The sequence below is a fragment of the Rosa rugosa genome, chromosome 7 (assembly GCF_958449725.1).
Source record: "Rosa rugosa chromosome 7, drRosRugo1.1, whole genome shotgun sequence".
Classification (NCBI taxonomy): Eukaryota; Viridiplantae; Streptophyta; class Magnoliopsida; order Rosales; family Rosaceae; genus Rosa; species Rosa rugosa.
This window is the reverse complement of record NC_084826.1, coordinates 29668847-29687947: the sequence shown is the minus strand read 5'-3', so window position 1 is coordinate 29687947 and position 19101 is coordinate 29668847. Positions and strand designations below refer to the sequence as shown.

The 19101-nt window shown below is 39.5% G+C and overlaps 1 pseudogene; it reads right to left on the bottom strand.

The window, feature by feature from the left end:
• Nucleotides 1–10661: 10661 nt before the first annotated feature.
• LOC133723149 (ABC transporter B family member 4-like) lies at nucleotides 10662–16000 on the bottom strand (annotated as a pseudogene).
• Between the last annotated feature and the right edge of the window lie 3101 nt (nucleotides 16001–19101).

Here is a 19101-nt window from a genome sequence, read left to right as displayed (position 1 = left end):
TTCGCACCTAGATGTGTAGAATCACCGATCATTCTGTAGGCAAAGTACCAAAGCTATGATCCCTAAATACATAGGGAATTATTGAAAGTAAACAAAGCTACTAACATAAAGTTGGGCTTAGGCCAAAACCCTAACCCAAAATAGCCAAGATCCAAGAAACTCCAACGGAAAGCCCACTCAAAGGCCCAGCAAGCCGGGCTTGGCTCCAGCCCCGAATCCATCTCCACCCTGAAACCCTGCGCGCAGTTCCAATGAAGCTTCGCATGAGGCCGCTCCGCTGTGATCCTGCCGTCACGGAACAGACCAACCGCAGAACATGCAGCCTCCACCTTCCTCACACCAAAGGCCCAGCAGGCCGGGCTTGGCTCCAGCCCCGAATCCATCTCCACCCTGAAACCCTGCGCGCAGTTCCAATGAAGCTTCGCATGAGGCCGCTCCGCTGTGATCCTGACTCCACGGAACAGACCAACCGCAGAACATGCCGCCTCCACCGTCCTCACACCAAAGCCACCTCAATCCAGTACCCTGCCAACCCACACCGCAGCAGATCTTGAATCTCCAATCCCTGCAACCGTCATCCGTCAAAGAAGTCCAAACCGAGTTCCACCAAAACCCGCAGAGGCAACGTCACCAGAATCCGAGATGCAAACCAGAGACCGAAATCAGAACCCACCTACAAAAACTTCCGAGCAACCCCCGCACAAAGTTCAAACATATAGTGCAATCCCCATCCGGCAGCAGCATCGGTGAGGCCTAAAGGCCAGCCTAGAGCCACCACCAGACGAAGAAAGTGATCATGCAAAAGCCGGCGGCGGCTGTGCTTAGGGTTTTAGCTTGCCATACCATTACATAAATATTGGTAATCACATAAAAATAAAAGGAATTAAAGGTAATTATCATTTTCCTGTCGATAACAAAATTTGAGTAACTTTGTTAAGCATTTACATGTGCAATTTGCATTGCACAACTGAAAGGGTAAACAAATAAATATATACCGATCCTCTCCAAACTTTGTGAACTGGCGAGTCAACCCAAACTGCCCTAGAAGCAAATTCAGCAGCTTTGACCAACACTGAGAACAGATTTCTGGGTAGAAGTCATCCAGTCAAGCCATGCCTTGGGTGTAGACAATCATCTACGATATCTCAATTGACTCACCCTAGCATAAATCTGCAGTTGAACGGCCTTGAACTATTTTTCCCTTGAGTTCCAGCCATAATAGCAGTACCTGAAGTATCTGCCAGGTCACATGATCGATGAGAAAACAACATAATAAAATTCCTTACAGTTTGAATATTTATGCAAGTAGGGCTAATAAGCAAGAAGCTGGTTAAAGTACCAATAAACAAGATGTTCCTCGCGACTATCATAATGATATATATAAGAAAAACCAAATAGTCATATGCTTGACAGTAGCACTTGAATTTAAAAGTTAAAGTATACGGCTCCATTTATAATAAAACAAGAAACATTTTCGAACACTGATATTAGAATAATAAAGTGTATGTCTCTGCTTAGGAGAGAATAATTCTTCTTTTTCTTTTGGTTTAATTTTGTTTTCACAAATTTAGTTATCTGCATGTTAAAGGCATAGTACCACCAGGTAAAAAGAAAATTAAAAAGAATTAAAAAAATAGCCATAGAAGTGCATGGAAACAGAATGACTACCCCAAACATGCCATGAGCAGAAGTTCATCTAGCTAGGACCAGAAGAGGAGTGACTCTTTCTCCTGGACTTCCCGTTCTTCGCTTTTACAGCATCCTTCAGGTTTTTATTTCCATTTCTCGTTCAGCAGATTCAGCTTCCCTAAGGGGTGAAGTCTTTGGATTGTTATTTTCAAGAGCATCCTCTGGCTTGGCTTCCCTTCTTGTTTCCTCACCTTTTGAGTCCTTATGTTTCTCAATAGGCATTGGCATACCTGCATATGTAAATGACATGAGCTCGTCTGTGAATGCATGCGTGAGTGAATAACATTTTCTCCGCTACCTAGTTATGACATACTAGGCTACGCCCATGTTACACACACTGTATGCTGCAAGGCCAGTCCTGAAAATTAAGATGCCTAGTGCTAAAATTTAAATGATGCCTTATTAATCACGATCTCAATTAGAAGAACTAAGAAAAAATGTTTGGTATAAATAGAAGAAAAAAATAGTGGACGCCTAAAAACATCAACAAGGAAGGAAAAATAGAGAGAAAAAAAAAGTCAAGGAACATAACAGAAGATCGAAGAAGAAAGTAGAGAGGCCTTAGGAATGAAAAGAAAAAAAAATTATTAAAAGAAGAGAGAAGATCACAAAATAGGCAAAGAAAAAATTAAACAGAGCTAAGCACCCATAGGTTTTAAACCCAAGACCAATCAAGCCTAACAACTTAAAGTAAAGTGGCCAACTGAACTGAACAACAATTCAATAACTCTCAACATTCTTGACCGATATATTTATCTAAAACCATTACAAAATTGAATTCAGAGACCTTCGAAAACCGGAGGCCTTGTGTGGCTGCTCCATTTGAACACTCCAGGGCCGCCCCTGCCTGCAAGGGTATTTGACATATGATACTTTGTTACAAATATATTATTTTACTATGCGTCACTACTAACAAATTTCTTCCGTAATAATATGTCGGTCATTCGAGATTATGCAATTTTTCATGACTAGCACATTAGCACCAGAATGTTGTCCTAATGATATTTGCGGAGGGCGCACAAATCGAGCTTCACCGTTTCATTCCATATAGAGTTGATTCTTACATCACCGCGTCATATGAATGCAAAACTTAATGCATAATTTTCGACAAACTATAAATTACTTACCCATGCATTTTCTTATCTATGATAGACTACGTGCCACTGGATGTAGATTCCAGTGGCAACATGATAGGAAAGCTGGTAGAATGGAAATTACGCTTTGCTGCATTAAAGTTGCTGATCGAGTAATCTTTCCGTTGTGTCACCGCTGGGAAGCAAATAGAACCGTCTGGAGCGCGTTCTTTGCTAGTTGGTGTGGATTGGAATACAAGTATTTAGTAGAGTCGTCTCATGATTTATTTTCTGGATGTACTCTAGTTGCAGATTGTAATATGGGGTTTAGGCTCAATGTCCCCCCCTTGTATTCGTCGGTTTCATTTATGAAGGCTTGAGGGCAGCCGCACCGGCCTTTGTTCAAAAAAAAAAAAAAAAAAAAAAAAGAGAAAATAAAATAGGACAAGGTGTACACCGAAACATGTAACAAACTTTAAACACAAAAAAATAGATGAATGTTTTAGAATAAAGGATTCGAGAGAGATTGATGAGAGAATTGTATATTCTACTATTGATAATAGGAGCCCTATATATAGGGATTACAAAGTATATATTCTTATGATACAACGAAAACTATTCTGAATAGGACTAGGAATTCTAGAACTTTCTCTCCTATTACAATCATAGAACTAATCTTAGTTTGACAAGGCACACTAAATGTCACCATTCTTCAACACTCCCCCTTGTGCCACTCAAACTTGGTGGTGACGCTTTAACCGTTGCCTCGTTAAAAACCTTGCTTGAGTAATAAAAACCATGTGGGACAAAAACAACCTCGAGGAGGAGAAAAAGAGTACAACATGTCCTTCACTCTTCGAGATCTAACATGTAGGTATCATACCTCCCCCTGTGTCGACATCTCCCCCTGATTGCTACAATCATGGGAGTTCGGATAACTTTCTCAATCCGATGCTCTTCACATGTTTCTGGAATGTGGATTCTGGTAACGACTTAGTGAATAAGTCCGCTACATTATTCTCTAATCGGATTTGATTTACTTCAATCTTTAGAAGTGATTGTTGTTGCAGATTATAAAAGAACTTAGACGATATATGTTTGGTGTTGTCGCCTTTCATGAAACCTAACTTCATTTGTTCAATACAAGCTGAATTATCCTCATAAATGCATATAGGTTCATCTGTGGTAGACTTCAAACCACAAGTTCCTTGAATATGTCTAATTACAGACCTTAGCCATATGCATTCACGCAAGGCTTCATGTAGAGCAATAATCTCTGCATGATTTGAGGAAGTAGCAACAAGGGTCTGTTTTGTAGACTTCCAAGATATCACAGTGCTTCTTATGGAAAAGACATAATCCGTTTGGGAGCGACCTTTGTGAGAGTCAGAGAGATACTCTGCATAAGCAAAACCCATCAAAACATCACCGTCATTTTGATGGAGGGGAGGAGGAGAACGCCGACCACCATGGACGGCAACGGCGGCAATATGGCCGGTGGCCATTTCATGGACGATACCACTTTGGCTAATGAAGTCCGATCTCATTCTTCCGTCATTCCTTTTCTTTCTGTAAGGATAAAACAAGCCCATATCGATCGTACCTTTTAAGTAACGAAAGATTGTCTTTACACCAATCCAATGATGGCGTATTGACGCAGAGCTATGTCTAGCTAACAAGTTCACTGCAAATGAGATGTATGGTCTTGTGCATTGAGCTAAGTACAATAATGCACCTATTGCACTTAAATAGGGCACTTCGGCCTCTAATAACTCTTCGTCCTCATCCTTTGGACGACATGGATCTTTTCTGGGCTCAAGACTACGGCCAATCATGGGAGTACTCACAGGCTTTGCTTTATTTTCATTAAAGCACCTTAGAATTTTCTGAGTATATGCAGACTGATGGATCAAAATCCTATCATCACGGTGCTCGAGTTCTAATCTGAGGCAAAACCGTGTTTTCCCAAGATCTTTCGTCTCAAATTCGGATTTCAAATACTTAGCAGTTTCCTTTAACTCATCTAGGGTTCCAATTAGGTTCATGTCATCGACATATACTACCAAAATTGCAAATTCGGAACTTGTTCTTTTAATGAACACGCATGGGCATATTTCATTGTTGACATTACCCTTCCCAATCAAGCAGTCACTTAGACAGTTATACCACATCCGTCCAGAATATTGTTTCAATCCATATAGTGAACGTTTTAATCTTATTGAAAACGCGCTCCGTGGTTTAGAGCCACTTGATTTGGGTAATTGAAGTCCATCTGGGACCTGAGATATGTTGTAACCACATCCATAAGCTGCATGTCAAGTTTTTTAGAAACTATCAAACTGACAAGGCAGCGGAACATTATGACATCCATTACAGAAGAATATGTCTCCTCGTAGTCGATTCCAGGGCGTTGTGAGAAACTGTTAGCCAAATAGCCACCCTCAAGTATAAGGGGTACAAGTAATAGTATAGGGATTTAAGAAGGGTTGTCGAACCCACGAGGATTGGATTCCTTTCACTAGCTAGGGTGTTAACCTAAGGAGAGCTAGAATATGCAAATGTACAATCACAAACCTAAATTCACAAGAAATCTAGGCTCATGGTGAGTATGTGCATTGTGGTGGTAGTGAGATTGTTTGTTGGATAGAGTGGTGAACCAAATTAAATTAAATGCTCAAATGTAAACTAAACTAGTAATATAATGGATGAAGTTAGGGGTTGAATTGTCTACCACTAACCTCCCTTGCAAGCATTGAAGTTCAAATACAAGTGATGCTATTCTAATTTCCCAATTACCCTCTTTGCATCCGGATAAGACTACAAAGGCTTAAACTCCTTTAATGGTATCAATTCCAACCGGATAAGTCTAGAATTAACTACCTAAAAACAAATCCTATTACCGGTTAAGTCTCAATTCCTTGTTCCTAGATGCATAAAGTTTTGAGTTTAGATAATCATGCAAGCAAACCAATCCTAGATCTAGGTGATTTTAACTCACAACCTTCACATGCACATAGAGGATGCTATCATGCTATTAATGTTCAAGGTTAACTACTCCCTAAATATTTTTTCATGAGATGACAAACACAACACATTCAAAATAGTTAAGTTTGAATGAATGCATTCACTTCTTGAATTAGCATATGAAGATGAAAATCATAAATAACATCAAATGTCAATTAAAACATCAATTCATACAAGATTGGCTAGGGCTTTCAACCCTAGCCCCAACAAAGTACTACTCACTCATAATTACATATACTAGCTTCATAATCAAATTAAACACCAAAATATAATCTAGAGTAAAAGGGATAGAGTTGGCTTAGTGGTGTGTCGGATGGTCCCCAAGCTCACGTCTTGGTGGTGATGGTGGTGGTGGTGATTCCCTCTCCTTCTTGCTCTTGAAGATTTGATGATAAAAGATAGTGAAGCTTGTATTATGTATTGTGTGAATAGGTGGACTAGATGGAGAAAATGATGATAGAAAAGAGAGTGGAGAAATGATGTAGTAGTGATGGTGTTAATGGAGGTAGAGGATAAGAAATGGTGGTGGTGATGGAGGAGATAGAGTAGTATGGATAGTATGAGTTTGGATTTTGGGAGGTGGAGATGGAGGTTTTGTGAAGGAGATAAAGAGAGAAAGAATATGTAATGGATGAAGGAATTGGTCCTTTTCTTCTTTGTTGTAGCCTCTATTTATAGGCTGCCAAGCAAAACTATTTGGCTTTAAACAAGTGATGATGGGTTAGGTTTGAGCATTTAAACATTGATGGAATTTGTTAGGTTTGAATATTTAAACACTAATGGAATTTGTTAGGTTTGAGTCACTTTCTACTCATTTTGCCTTCAATTAATTCTCCACCAAGACTTCAGATTTTGCCCATGACTTCTTCATATAAAATGATCCACCATGAGTGTAGATCATTTTGTCAAATTTTCAGAATTTATTTCCATGCCATTGGGCCGAAATCGCTGCTGGACTCCTTACAGGTCTAGTTTTCCAGTTTTGCTTCTGCATAAAATTGGGCTGACTGTTTGAAGGCCTTCCACTTCTATTTGGCTCTTGCATTCTTCATTAGAAATGTTTCTTAGGATGTCTAGAATGGATCTGGAAGGTTTCAGCTCATTTGAAGTTCATTTGGTCAGGTGGTCGCTCCTTCTTCCTTGCTTGGCTTGGCTTCTCCTAGCCGGAGTAGGAAAATGTGTAAAGTTGACATTTTTAGTGCATTTCCATTTTTCTCCATCATTTTCTAGCATGATAAGGAAAACATAATAAATATATATAAATAAACACAAAGGTTAAGCAAAAGTACAAGATTAGGGAAATAATGAAATTGGATTAGTCAACATTAAATTTGGACTTTAGAACAAGTAATTTCCATGTTTTAGGGGACAAATATGTATATGAATTATGATCCAACAGAAACCTTGCTCTACAAGGCGGGCTTTACATCTAACAACCTCATTTTTCTCATTATGCTTTCTAACAAGGACCCATTTATGGCCAACAAAGTTTATACTTAGAGGTGTCTGCGTTATAGGCTCAAATACCTGTCTCTTTGCTAATGAATCTAATTTAGTCTTGATCGCATCCTTCCATTTAGACCAATCCGCTCTTTGTTGACATTCTTCAACAGAGCGAGGTTTGATATCATCATACTCTGTAATTCCTTTTGCAATAGAATATGAAAATGTATCATCAATAGTAATAGAGTTTCTATTCATCGTCACATGTACACTAGTATTCATGGAGATCTCTCTATTCCCTGGAATTGGTTCTGACATTGGAGCATCCCCCAATGATGTCTCTTGGACATAACCATAATTCAGAATATTCTCATGAGATGGATTATTTATATCGATGATTAATGGATCATTTTGTGCCAAACTCTCTATCTTTCTCGGGCGAGAATCCAACGAACCTCTGGGCCTCCCTCATTTCCTTACAGGGAGGCCGGCCTTAGCCACAATGCCATCTTCACTAGGGACGGCGGCGCCGTGCCTTACTCCCCTAGGTACGGTGTCATATCCTCCACTTTTGGGGATATCAATCCTTACAGGCACATTTGCAGCAGGTATGTGTGATCTCGTCACTTTAGCGATATCAGAAAACGCATCAGGCATCGATTCTGCTACGTTCTAAAGATCGAGAATTCTCCGCACTTCAATTGCGAACTGTGCGGTTCGGGGATCAAGATGAGACAAAGTGGGGACAGACCATGACAATTCATGTCGTTCCTGTTGAATATTTGTGTTCTTATCTCCTCCTAATGATGGGAAGACTGCCTCATCAAAGTGACAATCCAAAAATCTAGATGTAAAGACATTGCCTGTCAAGGGTTCTAAGTAGCAGATAATAGTTGGAGAGTCATATCCAACATAAATGCCTAAACATCTTTGAGAACCCATTTTGGTGAGCTGTGGCGGCGCAATTGGCACATAAACTACACACCCAAATATGCGTAAGTGTGAGACATTAGGCTCATACCCAGTAACCATCTGGGACTCAGAAAAGTGTTAAGTGACGGTGGGCCTCAAACGAATAAGCAAAACTGCATGCAATATTGCATAGCCCCAAGCAGAATTAGGGAGATTGGTGCGCATAACCAATGCTCTAGCAACTATTTATAGTCGTTTAATGGTACCTTCTACGAGACCATTTTGGGTGTGAACATGAAGAACTAGATATTCAATTTCTATCCCAATGGACATGCAATAATTATCAAAAAAATTTGATGTAAACTCCCTATCATTTTCAAGACGTATTGACTTAATAGGATGATCAGGGTGGTGAGCCCTCAACTTAATGATTTGAGCTAGGAGTTTAGCAAATGCAACGTTCCTTGTGGACAATATCATGACACGTGACCAGCGTGTTGATGCATCAACTAACACCATAAAGTATCTAAATAGTCCGCAAGGTGGTTGAATAGGTCCACAAATATCACCTTGGATTCTTTGCAAGAATGAAATATTGTCTTTAGTGCCCTTTGCATAGGATGGTCTCGATCCAAATTTTGCTAAAGAGGAAGCTTTGCAGAACGAATGATGGCCTTTAGAAGCAACCAATAAGGATTTTAGTTGAGTCATGAAGTCGCAATTGACTTTAGATGTAGAATTTGGAGTCAAGAGAGAACATGTGACGTCAAAGCCAAGATGGGGTTGCAGGGGAAGGCGACGTCGGCCTGTGATGGCCGGATTTGCATAAGGACGGCGATGTGAGGCTCAGGTGCTTCCTCTTGGTCCAAATTTTGAGTTTTACTTCTTTTCGTTCTAAAGAATGGATGTCTGTGTGAAGTCATTAATATACGGATCATCATATCACGACCTGTGTGTCCCAAACGGTCATGCCAAAGCCTATATATGTTAGAATCCCATAAATCATCTCATAACATGATTGGATTCAATGATGCGAATAGTGGTTGCATACAACCCATTAGAACAACACATAAGTTTTTCAAAGACTCGTTTATGTCTGTAGTTATTAGAGGTGATGCAAAGGAACTCTTGTCCCTTCTCAGAATGTGTTTCCACGTGAAAACCATTGGCTCGTATATCCTTGAAGCTCAAAAGGGTTCTCCCAGCCCTAGGAGCATAAAGAGCTTCGGTGACATTAATATTGGTGCCATTTGGCAACATAAATCAGGATGTGCCTTCTTTTTCTTCTGTGATCATATATTGAGAAGGACAGAGGAATGAACCATCTATAAATTTCATTAGGCCACAACCTTTTAACATTGTCTCTAACAAAAACTTCCCTGTGACATAGTTGGAGCCATCTAAGTGAACTAGAATCAAATTGCAGAAGTTGGACAGTAGACAATTTTTCAAGTCAATATCGGTATTCATGATGATAGGGGCAACACAGATCAACAATCAAAATTCACCACTGATGAATCCAAATGACTAACTGATGAACAAAACCTAAATCTAACAACTTCCCAGCTTATATGTGTAGCAACTCCACACTAGTAGCAGATAAAATCCAGCAAAATAGATGCATGATCTTCAACAATTTCTGAGATAACCTTGAACAACTTCTGATGAGAAACTAGGATTTTAGACTTCCATATCTTCCAAAATGACAACTAGATCTTCCACAATCTTCAATTTCCAGTAAGTCAACGAGAATTGCACAAAAGTAAGTACTGAAACATCAACAAGTAAAAACTAGGGTTTCATCAAACTTCAACAAATCTCATGAATCTTGACTAAGAGCAGTAGCATACTAATTCAAACGTAGAATCAAAACTTTGAAACCAGAAATCAGCAACTATCAGAACTTTCATAATTCCAGATCTAGAAGATGAACATATCTCAAGTTTGAAATCTTCGATTTTGCAGAAATCAACTCTAGCAGGAAGAACTAGAAGACAACGATAGCTCCATGAACCTGAAGTAGCTAGGAACAAAATCTGATCCCGATCGAACCTGGCTCATGATGCCATGAAAGCTTTGTGTGAAGAACAGAGAAAAACAGAGAATTAAGAGAGAAAAAAGAATTTCTATTGATGGAGGATGAGGCTCGGATACAGTAATAGAAAACTGAGGTAGCTACTAGCTTTATATACCAACTACTTATGCTACAGATTGCTTACACGTGGACTACAGTTGTAGGCCACAAGCTAATTTAACCATCCATATAAGCAGGCACCAGACTAACTAATTAGTTACTGGTGTAGCGTGTAGCTAACATTATTACTCATAAAGAAAACTTGTGCAAGATCAGATGATGTAATTGAGCTGAATAGGATCATAGTGCTAACATGCTTACCAAGTATAAAGCGCAAGTTATATGCCTTGTACCATTAAAAAAATAAAAATAACAAAATAATAATAATAATAATAATTAAAAAAACAGAGAATGAGGCGGGCAAATAAGATGCAGAGAAGACATGATTGGACAAGCCTGGTCTTCTATTGTCATTTTTAGACTAAGTGTATGATGGACACTAGCTTTTACAAACAAACATTAAGAAAAGGTACATATTCCAAACATGCGGAGGGCTGAATAAAATGGAGAAGGCCTGCTCAACTAGCATCTGGCTAATCAACTGGTAGCTGATGCTGAAAAATAAAGTAAAATAGTCTGAAAAGTACTACAAGTTCTGAAACATAAAATCACTGCCTATAATTCTGGAAGGAGCTCCTAGTCGAACAAGCTGAATACCATATCATCACTACTTTCTTTCTTTGGCTCCTCCTGTCAAATCAATCAAGCAAACAAAAAACCCATATCAGATAACCCCTCAAAAACTCAATAAGAGAAACCAATTCCATAATCTCATATCAATGATTCAACTACCTTCTTCTGTTCCACTCTAGCCAGCTGCACGTGGGGCAGCGACAGTGCCAGAAGCTGCAGCTGGGACAGCAACAGGACGAGTTCCCTGCTCCAGATCATGCAAATCATCCACACCATGACCAGAACCATTAGATCCATCCACATGTTCAGCCATTTCCTGAGCTGCAATAGGTGGCAGAGCATGTTGCACATCAGAAGCATCCGCAGGCTGAAGACCTGCCCATATCAAAAAGCGGACAACTAGAGAGTGGACATAGGTGAGAATCACACTGGTAAGGTGTGTCCAAGCTGGTTGAAAAAATGGCAGGAGAACTGCTAGCCAAACGGTAGAAAACATCTTCCCGTGATAGGTATTGTATGAAATGTTCCCATACCCTTCTGTGGTCACAGTAACAATCACTAGAAAAATAGAGTCTCCAGTGTCATTGCCAGTAGTCCTGGCAATGAGAAATCCAAACAAGAAGGTCAAGGACACTATCAGAAATGCAAAGCCACACTGATATCTTCTTTTACGATCCTCTGAAAGACCGATCCACCAGTCAGTCTGCGCAGTCAACAAACCGGCCTCTGTAGAAATGATCTTAACAAGAGCTGGGGTGAGCGTGTAACCCAGAATTACAACCACAGAAGTGACAAATCTGGCCCAAGGAGTAATGGCTTGGATATCTCCAAAGCCAATGGTTAGCATGGACACTACACTGAAGTAAAATCCATCAACGACAACGTGTGATGTCTTCATATGGGTGGGATTGATAAAGTGGCAGGCAGGATCAGTATGATTGCTGCAATCACCAGTCGCAAAACCACGTGTGGTAAGCATGGATATGCAGACGATAGCGCAACTCAGAACCACAAGAACCAGGTAACCAACAAGCATAAGCACAAGGCGACATGGCCCATGAGGAGCAGCATTTCCGTTTGGAGCATCCATTTCAAGTGCAGTGATACAGAAGCTATCTGCCACAACACAATGCATTTCAGTAAAGGATACCAAGACATAGCTACAACAAATCAAGGCCCCAACCGCAGCGCATATCACAAACAATCTGCGCACATTTTTAATCATACTACATGTTTATAAACACCTCATGCATTGTGGGCAGGCATTTCATCGAACACGTGGTGTGCATTTACATCAAACATCAAACCATTGGGGAAAAAAATAAAAAAATAAACTTCCTCCCAGGACTGCAGCAGAACCTCCTATGTCATGATATGCATGAAGAGCAGGACTCATAAAGTTGGAAAGATTCACATACCTCCGCAGAAAAAGCTTCTCTCCGTCTCTCACTTCACTGCGCGCGGTCTTTACTTTTACGTCTTTGCTTTTAAGTATTTCAATCGGAGACTTTACACTTGACTGTTTGTAAGGACATAAAGGTAATTTCAAATCAAAGAGCACACAAATAATAAAAGTAAAAAATAAGCTTGCACAGATTTTTACTAATTATATTTCAAAATGCTAGCACAGTAGAAAAAAAGCTTGCACAAAATGCTACTAAATAAAAGACCATTACTCAAAACAGTCAATTAATTATATTTCAAAGTTGAATGTCATCGAAAAGAAAAAGTTTATGAACAATTAATTGTAAAATGTAAAATGTAAAATGGATTTTTATTATGATATTTAGCCTTGCTAGTGGATACGTGTATACTTAAAGCTTACATGGCCAACTTCAACCTCTCCTTTCACACCACGGTCAATCTTCGTGCCACTCATTACTTGGGTCTATCTTTGAAGTCCCGTCTATACGTCAGCAGTAGCAGTCTTGGCTTTACCGGAATCAGGACCAACAGCTAGAGCTTGACTGAGATATTCCGGTAGCTGCCATGGTCACAGCAGAGAGGACCTGCAAACCAATACACATGAGAGCTGTGAATTAAATTTTCTTCTTCATGTGTTATCTAAATCTTTTGATTAGCATTGACAATATGGAGGATATAATTTCTTGGAAACGTCGAAAATTGTTGTTTCTCCATCCCTCGCGAGTAGAGCTTCGGCCTAGAAACTGCTTGCGTAGACACAAAACAGAAACATAAAGATACTCCAAATCCTATTGCACTGATCAAGCCATATCTCATCCCTGTCTGCATAGGGCCTTCACATTTCCTTCTGTGTAGTTCCATTACACAGAAAGAAGTAACTGTTCTTATACCTCCTACTGTGTCATTAGCAACTTGGCTAGCCTCCTCATACATCATCTGCAGCCATTTAACTAGATCTTCAGAAGGAAAGATTCCGGATTTCCAAGTTAAATGTTCTACTAATTCAGAATTGCCACTAGATAACTTCTAGGAGCTTTACATATACCTTTGCATCTGTATTGAATCCTTTCATGAACTTTATTCGAGCATATCCATAAACTTCCATGAGAGGAAGCTGTTGGAGAATAATAAATGCCAGTTGCCAACATTATAATACAAGCAATGACCAAACCTTCAACTGCAGCTGCCATGTTTTGAACCATCTGGGCTAGAGCATCTCCCACTAGGGCCCTCACCATGGCTGCATCTGCTACGAGCCTTGCACCGCACTTGAGTTCTCAGACACATCAAACCACCAACTCCATATGAACCACACTCTCAAAACACAACAATCTTAAACGCTGAATTACCTTGCTGCCAGCAACCTAAAAGAAATATCCTCGTGTTGGGATCACCACAAATGATATCAGGCCAAGCATAGTAAACATCATTGCCCAAAATGCTGCATCTTTCTTCTATTGATGAAGTTCGTGGAAAGTCTTTTTATAACCCTGGAAATGAGCACACGAAGATGGGAACTATAACACCAATGATAATTGCAGATATTGTTCCAAAGATAAGCACTGGAATATCCAGCTTGTTGACCGCAGCAAGGCAGTGGAGTGAGACCTTTGGAGGTTTCTCTAGTGTTAGTTCTGGTTCTGCAAATGCAGGATCCCGGACACCAATGCCGCCAAGTCAAGTGGCTAAACCAAGTGCGACTAAAACTGAGTAACACCTGCTATTTCCTACAGAAGAGTTTCTACTTAAAGAATTGTGCAAACGACAGACTTTGACTCGATGTTCTTTGACTCGACTATCTAAGAGATGCCAGAGTTATTCAGGTTTTCTTTGATCTTGACATTTGTTCTTAGTTCTTGTTTGCTTCTCGCAAGCATATAACCTGAGAGAAAGCTCCCTCCAAATCTCTGAGTAGCCCCGAGTCGAACCTGATGGATTGACAACATTATGTAAACTGACAGTTGAAGAAGGCAATAGCTAGGACATGGGATCAAAAAAATCCTTTGGAACCGGAACATTCCAAATTTCTGGACGTGATCAAGAAGCACAAAAACTAAGGCACGGAAGTTTATACTTAGATATCAGTTGAGATAGCAAACGATCTGCATTCCTCACTGTGCTCAGAGAATGAGCGACAACAACAGTAGTTTCTTTAGCCATAATTCTGTCCAACGCTTCTTGAACTACCCTCTCAGATTTTGCATCAACTGCAGTTGTAGCTTCACCAGAAGTAAAATCCTCGGGTCTTTCAAAATTGCTCTTGCAATAGCGGTTCTCTGCTTCTGCCCACCAGAAAGCTGAGTTCTAAGTTTACCAACCATGGTCTCAAGTTCCTGAACAAGAAATATGAATCTCAAGTGAAAAAATATTCTTATCATGCAGGCAATTACAGAAGTGCAATAGAATGAGATAAAACTTGATTAGAACCTAAAAGCTCAACTTCTGTTCATCGGCAATATTTTCCTTAATGCTGAATGCAAACAGGACAGGTTCCCACTGTACTCTGAATCCATTTAAGCTGAAAATCTTTTTTAAGTTTATCCCGTGTATTAAAACTATAACAGCTCACGGATCATAAAATCTCCCAATCAGGCTAATGACTGTTGACTTCCCACTTCCACTTTGTCCAACCAAAGTAGCAGTTGTGCCCCTAGGGAGACAGAGACAGAACCTCTCAAATAATTACTCATCTGGTCTGGCTGGATAGCTGAACTAAACATCTCTCAACTCTGCATCTCCTCAAATGGCATCCAGTATCTTTCCCTTCTCATCATCAGCATCAATCTTTGGCTTCCTACTGATAGTTTCAAGCATGTTATAACCTACAGCTGAACCAGCAGCAAATGAATTCATGCCCGGTGATGTCTTCCCTGAAAACCTAAGCCATCCACATGGCTCCAAAAAGCAAGAAATAAATCAATACATGTTTGTGGGGTTTGTAAAATCAATTAAAAATAGGATAGAAAATTGAGTGCAGAGGAATTCAAAACAAAGTTAAGAGTGGATCTTACACGTATCCACTCAAACAATCGCATTCAGTACTTTGCCCCAGTATATCCATCTTCTCTTATCATCTATAAACCAAACCATAGAGCCAAGGCATATGAGCTGAACACAACCCAAAATAGCCAGGCCAAGACCTACTCCAACAGCTGAACCTTCGGAAACACCTGATTTGTAAGCATCTACTAGATGTTTGTTACAACTAGTTATAGCTTCCCTCTTGCCAGCAGATGATGAAACCTACATACGAAAATCAAACACTTGGTTAAACAAACAGCAATTGTTATCAACAGAGAAAAAGGCAAGTGCGACATACTGTTCTAATTGACCCTATTGTTTGCTCAACAACATTTGCTGCTTTTGATTGCCCACAGGATGCCATCTTGTTTATGATGATGGGCATAGCTGCACCAGCTGCCACAAGCAGAGGAATAGAGGATAACATGACAAGAGTGAGAAGCCATCTTTGACGAATGCTATTGTAAAGCCTCCAATGAATGCGAAAGCTGCTGTAAGAATTTCCCAACTGGACGAACAAGCAAACGAATATGACCACATGAGTATACAGGAAGAAAGAATTTGAATATGTGATATTCATCCGGTGTGAACGCTAATGTACCTTTGCTCCCACGGCGTCCTGTATGAGAAGAGTGTCACCAGACATTCTCCCAACAACCTAGGTTTCTTTCCACATCGAAGAAATCGACATCTTGTCTCAAAATTGATTTCAAATACCAACCTCTAATTCTTGCAGCTTGTCTTTCCCATGAGACCATCCAGCAAGACGCCTCTCAAAGAAGCTTAAGAAGTTACAAAAGCAGACAAGTATAAGAAAACAGTACAGTAATCCCCGGAGGCAAGAATTAGAGAAGGTGCAGAGTAATTATAGTCAGCTGTCCTTGTAATTGAAGCCAAAGCTGAATTTAGAATTACAGAGAAATAAGTACCTAGTTGAAAATAAAAGAAAATTCATAAAGGGCTTGTATGAGAATGAGAGCAGAATCAATTTCTACAACTCCCTCAGACAGAGGAATAGAGAAAGAAGCCACTCCAATGAATCGTAAGGAAGAACAAATCTCAATATGAATAATCTTCCTGGATTGTAGTCTTATGTACCTTTGAAATCCAACAGCGAGCGGTTGAGGTGATCAAATCGACGAAATCAAGGGCGAGGAACAGAAGGCTCTCCCCATGACAAACAGGATCTGAGGAGGAACTACTTCATCTTGGATCTGAAACTCAGTTTTTTTTTTTTTTTTTTTTTGGCATTGAAGAAACATTACAGAGGAAACGAACAAAAGAAAGAACCAAAGCAACAAAGAAAGCAAGAAACAAACTCCAAAGGCACAGCTAAGGAGGGGGGGGGCCGCAGCATCGAAAAGCAAAATACGCATAAGGGAGGTGGGAGGATTGGAGTACCAATCAACAGGACACACCCTGCGTAAAGCCATGGAAGCTACTAGATCAGCAGCACCGTTGGCTTTTCTACTGACCCAACGCCAGTTAACACGATGGAAGCGGCCGGCAAGAGCTCGTATACGAGCAACAATTCGGGAAGCCGTCCAGTCCACCGTAGAAAGGGGATTTTGCAGAGCCGAAATCAGAGATAAGGAATCAGATTCCAGCAGTAGAGAAGAGAGGGAGAGGGAGGAGGCCAAGCTCAATAGCCATAGCTTCAGCAGCCAAAGGAGAGGAAGAGAAGTCAAACCTGGAGGAGCCCCCCACAATGACTCCAGATGGATCACGAATCACCACCGCCAAACCACAAGAGTTCGAATCTTCATCCCAAGACGCATCCGTATTTATTTTAAGAGAACCTCAGTTTGGATGATGGAAATGAACCTTAAAATCCAATACCAAATAAACCTGCAAGGGTTTTCTTTTACTTCTACTTTTACTTCTACTTCTACTTCTACTTCTTTACTTTGGCCATTTTTACTTTTTCACGTGAACGCAATACTTTGTACTCAGTTCAGTTCCTGCTCCCAAGTACAACGTTGTCACTTGTATGGTTCTAGACTTCTAGTGCTGAAAAAGGAAAGGAAATGTTGTACTGTTTTTGGTTCTTTCCGCTTTTACTGTTGGGCTTCCCATTACTTTGTTTTTGGGTTCTCTCCGCCTTTGTTTTTTTGGGCTTCCCATACAATTGTTGCTTTTTATCATTTTGGGATATAATTTGTATTTTTCAATAATTTGCTACATAATTAATAAACCTTTGGTTTAATATAAACCGTCGGTTTTTTTTTTTTTTTTGGTAAATCTCATCCGTCAGATTTCAAATATAACCATAGGGGATTTAAATTAATAAAAAATAAAACTAATTTAATCTACACGGTCAATTTTGAATTGAATGCATCACAACTATCCTTTTAGACCGTTTCAATGCTCCAACGTCAAAAACAGACATCATCTGCTACAACAAGGCCCACATGTACTACTCACCTCCCTTGCGTCTGTCCTTACACGCGTAGACTGTTTCAATGCTCCAACGTCAAAAAAGTCGCCAAAGACTTTTATTAACCCGCAATAATTTATTTATTTCTTTCTTTTTTTTTTTTTTTTTTTGTAGATGGGAGTGAGAGAGAGCTTCAAAAAGTGATTCTCTAGTCTAGAGTGTTTCTTTTGCTCTCCAGTCCAAAAACCTCTTCTCTTTTCATAGAATATAATGAATTTTTGGCCCAAAAAAGAGCTTCATGGTACCAATTAAAATCTATCGGCTGATGGGTACCTTTTGGATGGGGTTATATTAATAAGGGTTGTTGAGCAAATACCCAAATTTAGCCTAACAGGAGTCTGCTTACTCCACTGAAAAATTTGTGTGCCCATTTACTCTATTTAAATGTGAAATTACAATCTTAGGACACAACTCCTTCAAATTAAACATCCTTAATCCCACTTTGTTCACCTTTAAATTACTTAATGCTCATACTTTCCTTTGTTTAAGTCTTCAGAGTAATGTATTTTATATCTACTGCTTTAACTTGCAAGTAGTTAATATTAGAAAAGGTTATTATCACAAATGGTATCTGAACTATACCTCAATCTTATCGATGGTACCTGAACTTTAATTTTGATCACAACCAGTACCCGAACTTTTCGATTTCATTTTAAATGGTACCTAGAGCCACCTCCGGTCACTATTCCGACTAAAAACGACATGGGAGGCAATCATAGTGATGATTTTTGATGATTTCAAGGGTTGCGATCATATATAGTGATGATTTTTTTAGTAATAGACTTGCCTTGAACTTGTTTTTTTGTTTTTTATTTTTTTAGATTTGGCTTTTTTGGCCGGAATAGTGACCGAATGTGGCCTTAGGTACCATTTAAAATGAAATTGAAAAGTTCGGGTACTGGTTGTGATCAAAATTGAAGTTCAGGTACCATCGACAAAATAGAGGATAACTTCAGGTACCATTTGTGATAATAACCCTATTAGAAATATACAACAAAAAGTTTAATCTTAAAGAACAAAAGTAAAACTTTTATCAAATGCAATTTGATTTGATGGTCTGCAAGTTTACTTCTTATATACAATATATCTATTTTTGCATTTCATACAGTGACATGATTATTTTTTTCAGGAAAACAGGTGCCTTGAGAATGCTTTGATCTACACCAAAGTGGTACGTGGAAACATAAGGCTCATATAAATATCGTCGCCTAAGTGTGTGTAAAGGATCAAACATAAGGCTGATGACACTATATAATGATTTAAAGCCAGGTTAGTGTTTAAAAAGTTTCACCGAGTGCTAGAGCTTGGGA